The 11,975-nt window shown below is 35.6% G+C and overlaps 1 long non-coding RNA gene across 1 annotated transcript; it reads right to left on the bottom strand.

The window, feature by feature from the left end:
- Nucleotides 1–653: 653 nt before the first annotated feature.
- LOC122039891 lies at nucleotides 654–1,373 on the bottom strand. The gene is made up of 3 exons (XR_006128424.1): nucleotides 1,339–1,373; nucleotides 1,162–1,242; nucleotides 654–824 (listed from the first exon to the last, which is right to left on the bottom strand). It is a non-coding gene; the product is annotated as an uncharacterized LOC122039891 (long non-coding RNA).
- Nucleotides 1,374–11,975: the final 10,602 nt, after the last annotated feature.

The following is an 11,975-nucleotide window of genomic DNA, read 5'->3' as shown; positions in this document are numbered from 1 at the left end:
ACAAGGGGAACAAATTTTGAGGACGTAAGCAATCAATTTCGCTGTAGAAAGGGGAAAAATTAGGGTCGGAGTACCTTGAGAGCGGATTCCCATTGGTTAGCGGATATGGAATTATCGAGCGCCTCAAGCACTGCTCTGGGCCAGAGGCGGGTGAACTTGGCAGAGCCGGCCTTGCGCTCGACTCCGAGGACGGCGGCCTCCGTCCTGAGGATCCGAGACAGGTCGAGCCGGGCGTTCTGCTGGGGCCCCTTACGGGCGTTTCTCCTCCTCTTCGCCGCCCTGACGGAGAAGTTCCGCTGGCTAATCATCTAAAGAGGTCAATGCATGAAAACAAAATTCAAACAGCACACACCTAAGTTCGCTAACCATTGAACCAAGTGTACAATAAGCAAGTGGATTACATTTGTTATTTCAATTTTTATTCAAAAATACGATAATGATGAATAAGGAGAAATGAATGAAGTCTTGATAAAGATTTACAACTAGGCTTTTTTACCAAAAAAAAACTTTTAATTAAATGGATTTGCCTCGTACAGTAAAAAAAATCTTATTAAAAGGTTTTTCAAAAATAATCTTAACCATGGTAAATTACATTCACAATAACTTTCTAAATAATGAAAGTATGATACCTGATCCTCAAGGAATAATCTTGGCGGAGTACACCATGCACCGCGATGGAATTGATTGAAAGAACTGGTGCTGCTTAGTCCAGTAAAAGAGCTCACTTGGGACATTTGCGGACTTTGCTGCCCACCAACAGCAAGTTGCTCCTGCTCCTGATCTTGCTTCCTCAAAGCAATAATGTAATCATAGGTGCTGATTCCCTGTAAGCGCATCCATGTAGAGTAGCATGAGCTAGTTAAAGTGTCAATTTTCTCCAGAATTGATGAATAAACAACACCATATCGTTCAAATTCTACTATTTGTTTTCCACTATGGAAAATCTATCAGTTAAATAACAAGCTGTAATAGTTCAGTTGGATAATAAGTTTCAGTAATGCTCAGTGTATGGATGAATGCAAAGAATTTGAAAATATAAAAGATATATTCCTTGAAATAGAGATATTTGACCGGATACATAGGTTTGTTTTATATAAATGTAGGAGCTGTGTAACTGGTAGTGTTTGCTGTGTCACAAGTAGAAATATGAAAGTAGTGTACCTTTTTTATTAAAAGAATATGGAAGAAGAAAAGTTGTGCAACTGGAAGAGTAGCAACCATGGCTAATAAAGTGCACACAGCCTGCATTATAGAGACATTATCAAATTAGTATCAGAACCTTGAAAAATCCTCATTATGATGTGTGATTTTCATTTATTTTCTCTTCTGAGTACTCACCACCACAATGATAAAGGGTGCCAAGGAAAAGCTACTACCCAGCTTTGAAACAATTTTAGCAGAAAATCTCCTTCTCTCAACAAAACACAGTATCAGCACAAGCATCCCAACAGCCCACTGCAGAATAAGCTGGCCCAAGGTGCACAAAGCATGGAGACCAATCAATAGTCAATCAGAATGAAAAGGACCTGACATAAAATGCATTCTATGTATCAGGTCCTTCACGTACTAAGAAAATAGTATCTTCTAAGTTGATGCACACAGATGATAAATCTACACTAAGAAAATAGTGTCAATCACTATGATTAATGAATACAACTATTGGAATGGTAGGAAATATTTGTGCTTACCAAGAGAAGAGCAAACACCATGAGGATGAAGAACCTTTTGTAATTTTTTCTTCCTATGCAGTTATTGATCCACTACAAGGAAAGATGAATACTGCATATTACTACAAGATAACAAAACATATAAGGTTGTGAATGGAGAAAACCCTCACCCTGCAATGATGATCAAAGCCATCAACGCATTTGTCACAGACTCTACAATGCTTACTATATTTTAGAACCTGCAATACAAACAGATAGAAATCATTAGAGAAAAACCAAGTTAATATAAAGCACATAAGAACTTTATTTTCTTGAAAAGATTGTGTGGCTCATCGTAAATGAGATCTCTATCACCTTTCTCCCTAATAACCAATATTCTGAATTATCCATCTTTTATGGTTATGCATTTGTCCAAAGGCCATCTGATCAAGCAATCAAAAAAAGTAAATTACTCATCTTACTGTCCTATTCTTTTTAAGACATCCTACCACACCACATGAGAAGCACCCACATTGTTTTGGTTAGCCTAGAAATTTGCAACTTATCACCTCGAATCCCAACGGTGGCATCACTCTGAATTATTGCACAACTTCTCCATCCATAGCAATCCAAACACCAGAACACGAAATGGCGAAGAAATATTACCTTAGTTAAGATGGAAGATTAAAAGTATTGATCAGGAAGAGACCAACAACTTTAGAAGCCTCGAAGTTTTAAATTTTGTCCATGCTGGTTGGCACAGGGAAAAAAATTCATTCCATCTGCCAACTGGCACACGAAAAAGAACAAAACTACTGGTATGCTCCTATGAACTGCACCACCGCTTGCCGCCTTTAACACCTCATGTGTTCCTCTTTGTCGGTTGAAACCTACTATGTCACCTCATTGCCAATTGAAACCCACTGCATCCCCTCACGAGCAGTCTTCTGAACAGCCACCCACCGGATGAGGCCAATAGCTTTGAATGCCTTAAACACATCAAGCAAGGAATATAGAACAATCTGCTTGAACACTAATACTTTGGTTCATGTTCAAGCAAGAGGATAACAATCTCATCGACAGTTAGTATTTCCTTTTAATATAGAACACTAAAAAGAAGGAATATCAATGATGAAACAAACCTGAAAATGCGAGCTACTGAGGCAGCGAGCAATCTGCTTGAACAAGGTAATCATGCAGCGTTGGAACTCTGTCGTGAGCATCAAAGACCAAATATTACCAAATATTAAGATCACTGACAAACCAAATAATACCTTATTTTTAACAGCTATCTAGAGGATCTGGCTTTTTGACTTGAAGCTGGTTCAAAGAAGACAAATCAAATATACAAATACTAAGATGAAAGCATAATGAAGTAGTTAACTTTTTCTACTTTACCTGATTATAAGATCTACAGCTTCTTGCTCAGTATTTTGCTACACGAGTAATTATTAGAAAAACAAACCCAATAGTGGAACAAAAGCTTGATAAAGAAACTAGATAATTTACACTGACAGAACTTTACAGAATAACATATAATACAGTGCTTTGTACTTGCATATTAATCCAAAAAACATCCTTTCACCTAAGTGACAATTTTTCCAAAACATCATCATTCACAAAACATCATCATTCACTAAAAATTTTCACAAGTTTTTAAACTTCAGTGACAACTTTTCTTTGGGGTCAACTGCTCAAGGTCGATCTGGTAACTATGCACTGCATCAAAAAAATTGGCATTAACTATGATTCCACCAAAAAACCACCATTCCATGAACTTAAATCTAAATAGAATTATGGCAACTATCATTCCATACCTATTCATAAATATGATCTTGTATGCACTCCACCAACTCGGACCGAACCTCATCAATTTGTTCACGAGAGTACCCTATTTTTGTGAACTGTGAGCATACACAATTTATGTTAATGGAAAAATAATCAACACTGATCACTTTGCAATTTTAAATAGTTTATGTCAAATAATTTGAGATAAGCTAAATAATGTTACTATTGATTGCAGCGAATCTCTCTCAATAGTCTCAACTTCTTCAATAATTTCTCTCATAAAGCGCATCACAAAAAAACCACATTGTTTCGCATCCGGTTGTTGAGGAGCCTATATATAGTAATTAGAGTCAAATTGTTAATGAAAATTATACACATTACAATATATGTTAAACAAAAGTACACATACCTTAACTACTTCCCACTTAACATTTTTCCTACCTTTCCTTCCCTTGGTTGAATTAAACAATTTTAAGGCCCTTCATACGTTAAGAATATTTGTTAAATAAGATTTTTATTATAATAAATATTTACTAAAAGAAATCTGAACTCACATTTCCATTACGTATTTTGAATCATCATCGCGAATGCGGCAACTTAGGGAATCCAGTAAATAGCATCCTTGTAAGGTTCAATAACACTAAGATTCCAATGGAAACTAGGCATATACATAGGATTAGATCATAAAATTGAATAAATTATCGAAAGGAAGCAATTGAAAGTGATGTTTTACTTCTTGCTTACCCGACATTACATGGCACTAACACTAGTTGATCTGTTGATGCACTTGTCAGCTTATCTGCTAAAAGAGTTGCCCTTTGATTCAGGGTTTCAAGCTTAACTGATTTGTCTTGTGCCGTTTTTGCCAGATATGGGAGTTTGTGAGGATTCATAAATCTGAATTTCTTTGTCTTGGTATCTTTCACCATCTTTTTATACAGACACCTATCATTGCAAAGAAAAAAAATATTTAGATACTAAATAATAAAATTTAGATACAAAACACTCATAATAAGTTGGAAAAAATAATGATCACTCATAACACTAAGTTATGGCTGATGATAGTAACATCCATACATGAGAACTTACTATGAACAGTCTTGCATATTAAACATACCAGAAATGTATGAGAATAACATGGTATGAGAAAATTACTAGAAGTTGAATTTTTCAAGAGTAAACTTGTTCACACAACAATATTAGTAAACTTCTTGCAGTTCAAATCAGGGATTTTCTGTCTTGCTAGATATTAGAATTTCCCAGCAAACATAAAGCAATGCAGTAATTTCCCAGCATAAGTAAAGCAATGCAGTTGCAACTGAGAAAATAATATTTAGATACTAAATAATAAAATTTACTAACAAAACAATCATGTGGATTAAAAAATAATGATCACTCATAATAAGTTGGTGAAATTGTAACAATAAACCATAATAAGTTGCTAAAATTGGGAAGCAAACATGTGATGAAAAAGTTGCTGAAATTGCTTAAATAAACTTACTTACCATATGTAGGCAACGATCAAATTTCCTGAAATTGCCTCCAAATGATACAAAGAATTGATGTCCTCAAGGTCAAGAAAAAGTTCACAATCTTCATCAAACACTTCATTATCTAAGCACATTGATATACATTTTCCTCCATCTAGAGCATGCTTACTGTAACAATATAACATATGTAATGCTCTTGGTACACTTGTTGACAAAGTAGGTTTTGATTTTTTTCGTTCAAACTTCTTCCTTCTAGGCTTCTAATAATTTCAAATATAAACAAGTTAGATAGCTAGGTTGAATAATAATAAAGTGGCAATATAATTAGAAATATAATAATAAAGTGACAATATAATTAGAAATATAATAGCTCATATACCTCATCTTGCTTCACAATCTGCTGTTCAGGCCAAGCCACAACAGTTCCTATGGCATCACCAATTACTTCACATTCACTTGGAATTGGATATGGCAAAGGAGTGGATTTGTCCACTGCTTGATCAATGGAGACTCGAATGCAATTCTTGGGAAATGGAATACCATGAAGCATTTTTTCCATGCCATTGAAACAAACAATTGTACCATATGCAGCAATATTTGAGCAAGATTCCAATGTCAATGCAACTGATTGACCCTAAAATATTAAAAAAAACATGTTGATTATATTTAGTTTATAATGCTATAATAATAATGAATATCACTATAACTTGTATTTTACCCATAAAACTTCGTCTTTACCCACAATCTGTACGTCATCTTCTTCAATATTCTTCTGATGAAACTTCACCGAGCAACTGCCTTTGTCATCAATTGAATTGTCCCATGCACCCCTTTTATGCATTAATGCTTCAAGTTTTTGGATGCGTACATCTTGTTCTAAAATTTGCATCTTCGCCTCCTTCAGCTCCCTTTTATGCTCAGCGATTATATCTAGGGTAACATCATATTTCTTCCTTGTTCTACCAACATTGAAATAGATTGTTGGGTTGATATGACCTCCGATACCCCGGACACGCCCAGAATATTCCTGAGTTTCAAGTGCCTTGGTAAGAATATCCTCTTTTGCTCCTTCGCATTGCAGCTTACCCTCCCTCTTTTGCTGTATATATTCATCCTGTAATGCAACATTAAAAAGAATTATCAGTACTTTACCAAGGATAATTACCAAGGATATGCAATATTGGTTTAAAAAATACTGATGTCCAGGCCGGTTCTGTTCTATATAAACCCACACGTACAAAGACCTTGTAGAAGAAGCCTTTTGATAGCACTAAGTTGCATTTATCTCGGCCAAACAAAGCTAGAAATCAAATATGATTTTTCATGCATTATTCTAAGAAGAAACATGCTCATTGTTTGTATAAAGAGGACTCTGCAGCTAACCAATAATACTTTTTGAACTTATCTTGACAATTGAAATCTACTTCAATTGACTCAAATTCAAATAAAAATTCATGCATCTCTTATTGACAGTTTAAAAATCAACTAACTAAAGTTTCAATTGACTCAAATTCTCTTTAGTCAATTGGATTCCTTATTTAGTCAACTCAAGTACAATAGAGTGCATTTTATTCACGAACAAATAGTCTGTAGACAACTCAACAGTTGACTGAACACTAGTGGACTCAATCTATTTAAAGATTCCAATTTTGCTCGCTTACACCTCCGTAACACTATGTAAAGCTTTGGGATCGAGCTTGGACATCAACTACAACAAGAAACTCATGTTACTAGATCGAAGGTCCTCTACAAGTCAAATTTACTCACATCATTCTTGGATAATGTTGCCCCATTCACGTGAACCCCAAAATTACAGTTTAACATATTTATAAGATCATTACCCTTTAAGGACTTCGCTAGCTTGCTCAAGACCTCACATCTTCCATATCTTCCACATGTCCAAAGGCTACAACCCTTCCTACGATTGGCCAAATGCCTCACCACTACTTTCATTCCATTGTATGCAACCCTAACTTAAACCCTATGTGATACATCTCCATTGACGTTGACCACTTGAGGCACAATTGCACCAACATCATGTTCTGAGAAAATAATATGAATAGAGCACTCACTTTCTAGACATATAGGGTATGACATATAAATACATAGTTTATAATTTCCTTATATAGTACCTTTTTTCAATGTCTCCTATGTTCCTTGTTGGCAAATACTCTTCCCCCACTACAAGCCATTTCTTTCATAGGATTTTTGTTGCCCAACTACACCATCAACCACCCTTCTGCCAAAACCATATGTGTTCTTACTGTGACCAAGGTCTTCCTTCCCTCACGAAACCATCTTCTCCAACAACCCTTCACAGCTCTATATAATAAAAAAAAGTGCCAAGGAGATATATTGAAGTCCACATCTGTTCTATATAAACCCGTCACCTCTAATCTCTCAATGCATTCATTCACCATTTACTTCCTCAATACATGCTCTAGTACTGAGAATTCAAGCTATGCAAGGAATGGCTGTTAAACTCCTCATTGCACTGCTTGCCTTGGCTTCCTCACGCAAAGGGTATGCATGCATGCAACTTTACTCTCGAAAACTAGAAGATATATTGAAGTCATTATCAGAAGAACATGAAAATTTACTTACAATCTTGTGTACTGTGTCCACCAAATCTTCACCTTCAAACTCTCCTCCTTTGTTGGCGCGTCCTTTCTTCCACATAATAGCTCTATTGATGTCATTATCATCACATAATTCAGTCCCCTACAACAAAGAAAAATCAAATAACAAATGTGAAATAATTTAATGTGAATCAATTAGAGGGTTCTTAGAGGAAATATATTTTAAAAATACTTACAATTTCTTCAGCAAAGCGTGCATACCCTTTGCGTGAGAGTCGATGAGGATATCTATTTTTTTCCTTCGCTCTTTTTGTTGATCACTGAGTTTCTAGTTATTTCAAACAGGCGACATATCAAATTTGAATAATACATAATGAATTATGATCGAATAGCTTCAAAAGAAAAAATTTAGAATCTTACAATGAAATCTTCAAAAATGCGACTAATGACAAACGCACGCCAATCTTCTCTTGTAATTTCAAAGCCAATAGGTGGCTCATTCAACTCCTCGGGTTTGTCACGCTTGCTTAAAATAAATTTTTGGGTGAGATGGGTCTTGTATTGCCTCCACTTACTGTTTGTAGACCTCAAACATCCCTTTTTCCACTTTGAGTCAACATTATAAATCAACTGTACATCAAATAAGTGGAAAACATTAATAAGATTAATTAAGACAAACATAAAATATATCTATCATTAGTAGTGAAATATTATAATTGTTAAAACATGCTAACTTGCTTACATTGACTGATTCCCATATTAATTCTTTGACAGCAATTGGGACTTGCTTCCATGTCTTGTATTTAATATTAACCTTTTGCCGAGCCAAGACACCAATGTAACTTTGCATGGCTACAGCAGCTGGTCCTATCGGTTGTCCAAAATTATTGAATGACACCTCATTTCTAATACCTTGCATTCTTTGCTTTGTAATCTTATCCAACTGTGTGCGACCTCTAGAAGTTCTTGAGGAGATAGTGTCTTTGGAATCCAACACTTTATCACCCTCGCAACTCTCTTCACGGGCAGCTGTAATGACTTCTTTACCCTTGTCCAACTTTGCAAGTTGCCCTATTCTCTTACTCTTTCTAGTAGAATCCATTGATCTATAACAACTTAGACTGATCAACATAAGTTTAGTTAGAAACATGCATAAACTCACAGCAAGATGATATATTTACACCAACAAATTCACAACAATATGAAAAAAAATAAAAGATAAAAGCAGAAACTTGCAATAACATCACAACATATCTGATTCGAATTAAAGTGAGGAATATAACATATTAATATTGTCCACAAATTCATCCTCATAGGTAAATTGTTTACACACTTATATTCAAAAGCAAAAATTCAGCAATTAAATATTGTCAATCCAACTTCCATCACAGTCTTCACGAATACATGGTGGTTCATTATCATCTTCTCCGTCAATATCCATTGATGGTAACCCCCTACTAAAACATTGATAGTGGATAGCAGTGTCCTCTAACTCTTCGCCCTTTAGGTATTCAAAGTAGTCTCTGTTTGGTGTTGCAAGTACAACACTCCATAAAGGATCTTCAGGATCTTCAATGTAAAATACTTGCTTTGCTTGGCTTGCCAGGATAAAAGCGTCAGATTTGAATCCAAGTCTATTGAGGTTTACCAATGTGAAACCAAGATCATCTACTTTAATGCCATTATTATGCTCCACCCAATTACATTTAAACATTGGAAGTTGAAATTTATGGTAATCAACTACCCATATTTCTTCTATAACTCCATAAAAAACCATATCTGACACAATAGGATTTTTATCCTTTGCACTTGCAACTTGCATTGTCTTTGCAACTAAGCTGACTCCGGAGTTTTGAACAACTCGTATAGCATCACGCTCTTTTGTAGCATAAGTAACCCCGTCAATCAAATAGCTAGAGTATTTTAGTACTTGCTTGTTAGGCCCGCGAGCTATCCACATCAATCTTTCTGAAACTTGATGAGTGGAATGGTCAACTACATCAACAACCTAAATTTTTTATGCAATAAATTTTAATTATGCATAAATATGAAAATGAATGTATGCCAATATGTAATACTAAAGAAACTTACACGATCACGCAACCAAGTAATAAACGTTCGATTATGCTCATCTTGTAACCACTTCTTGGACTTAGCCTTACGAGGAAATCTTGCATTCAAATACGTCATGTGTTCCCTAATCAAATTATTTGGTATAAATAAACCAACAGAATGTAAGCAAACCACATTAAAATATTAATAAGTTATATACATTACTCGATATAGAGATCAATCTCAGCATCATTTGCCAATACATAACGATGTGCTTGCGTCAACTCATCGTGAGTAGTGGAGTAGACTACTGCACCTGATAAAGGCTTAGTAAGTTCTATTTGTCGATGACTTGATGGGATCCCAATTGTGTGCACACTAGACAGATAGTCCGAGCAAAATTCAACACCTCTTGAGCAATATAAGATTCAGCCATACACCCTTCAAGTCGATTGCGATTTCGCACATAACCTTTCAAAATCTTCATGTATCTTTCAAATGGATACATATACCTATACCAAACCGGTCCACACAGTTTCACCTCCCGCACAAGATGAACACTTAAATGAATCATTATATCAAAAAATGAAGGGGGAAATACTTTTCAAGTAAACACAATATTGTCACAATCTCTCTTTGCATATCATCCATCCTTGAAACATCTATCACTTTATTACATAACACATTGAAGAAGAAACACAAGCGAGTGATAGTGTCTCTAACATGTTTGGGCAAAACACCACGTATCGCCACAGGAAGCAATTGTTGCATTAAAGCGTGGTAGTCGTGTGACTTAAGGCCAATAAGTTTTAAGTCCTTCAACGACACGAGGTTTTTAACATTAGATGAGTAACATGATGGAAGTTGTATTCCAAACAAAGAATTCAAAATTTTCCTTTTCTCATCCTTACTAAGTGTATAACAGGCTACTGGCAAAAATGTTTTCTTCTCCCCCATCCTTGGTGCCAAATCTGTCACGACATTCATTTCCAAAAGGTCTAATCTCGCTGCTACTCCATCCTTTGTTTTTCCTGGAATATCAAGTAACGTTCGATAAGACTTTCACAAATATTCTTTTCAATGTGCATCACATCAAGAACATGTCGAATGTATAGATGTTTCCAATACTGAAGTTCAAAGAAAATTGATTTTTTTTCCAGCATGATTTTACATCATCATTCGACTGAGACTTTCTACTCATTTTTCCCCAATGACAATTAATTCTTTCAACTCTTTCAAAAACTTCATCGCCACTTAATGGTTTTGGAGCAGGGTTAAATTCTTGGTTCCCATTAAATGCCTTCCGTTGCCTTCGATAAGGATGAGTTGCAGGTAGAAACCTTCTATGACCTGTATAAGACATTTTCCTACTATGCTTCAACCTTGTTGAATAGGTATCTTCACCACAAATAGGACATGCATGATATCCTTTCACAATGCATCCTGACATGTTCCCATATGCAGGAAAATCATTGATCGTCCATAATAAGATAGCCCTAAGCATAAAAGTTTCTTGGCGATATGCATCATATGCTTCGACACCTATATCCCATAAGCATTTTAAGTCATCAATTAGAGGTGCTAAGTAAACATCAATATCATTTCCTGGCTGTTTGGGACCAGAAATTAACAATGTGAGCATCATAAATTTTCTCTTCATACACAACCATGGAGGAAGATTATAAGTAATCATTAAAACTGGCCAACAACTATATGCAGAACTCATTAAACCATGAGGATTCATCCCATCAGCTGATATAGCCAATCTGAGATTTCTTGCCTCAATACCAAAATCTGGCCATTTGCGATCAACTATTTTCCAAGAAGGTGTATCAGCTGGATGGCGTAAATATCCATCACAAAGTCTTTTTTCGGCATGCCAAGTCAACTCCTTAGATATCTCTTTATTCCGAAACATTCTTTGAAATCTTGGAATAGGGGGGAAGTACCACAAAACCTTGGCAGGAATTCCTTCATTTATCATATTTTTTTTCCCAACTTCCACCTTGACATCCCGCAAGTAGGGCAATTAGTTAAATCCTCATACTCCTTCCGGTATAAGATACAATCATTAGGACAAGCGTGAATTTTTACATAATCCATCCCTAATGCAGATAAGCTTTTCTTTGCATCATACAGAGATAAAGGCAATTTATTGTCATCTGGAAGTATTTCTCCTAACAAACTGAGTAGGTCAGTGAAACTTTTATCACTCCAACTATATTTGGCCTTCAAGTTGAATAATTTCACAATTGCAGATAACCTTGTAAATTTAGTGCATCCCGGATATAAAGGTGTCTCGGCATCTTCAAGAAGCTTATTGAATTGGGTTGGATTCTCAGCATAACTATCATATGCATCATGAACCATATTTATTGGTTCCTCACGAACATATTCATTTGGCCCTACTTGGTCACTTT

This window comes from Zingiber officinale, chromosome 2A, assembly GCF_018446385.1.
Source record: "Zingiber officinale cultivar Zhangliang chromosome 2A, Zo_v1.1, whole genome shotgun sequence".
In the NCBI taxonomy this organism is placed as follows: Eukaryota; Viridiplantae; Streptophyta; class Magnoliopsida; order Zingiberales; family Zingiberaceae; genus Zingiber; species Zingiber officinale.
This window is presented reverse-complemented; position numbering and strand designations above follow the sequence as displayed.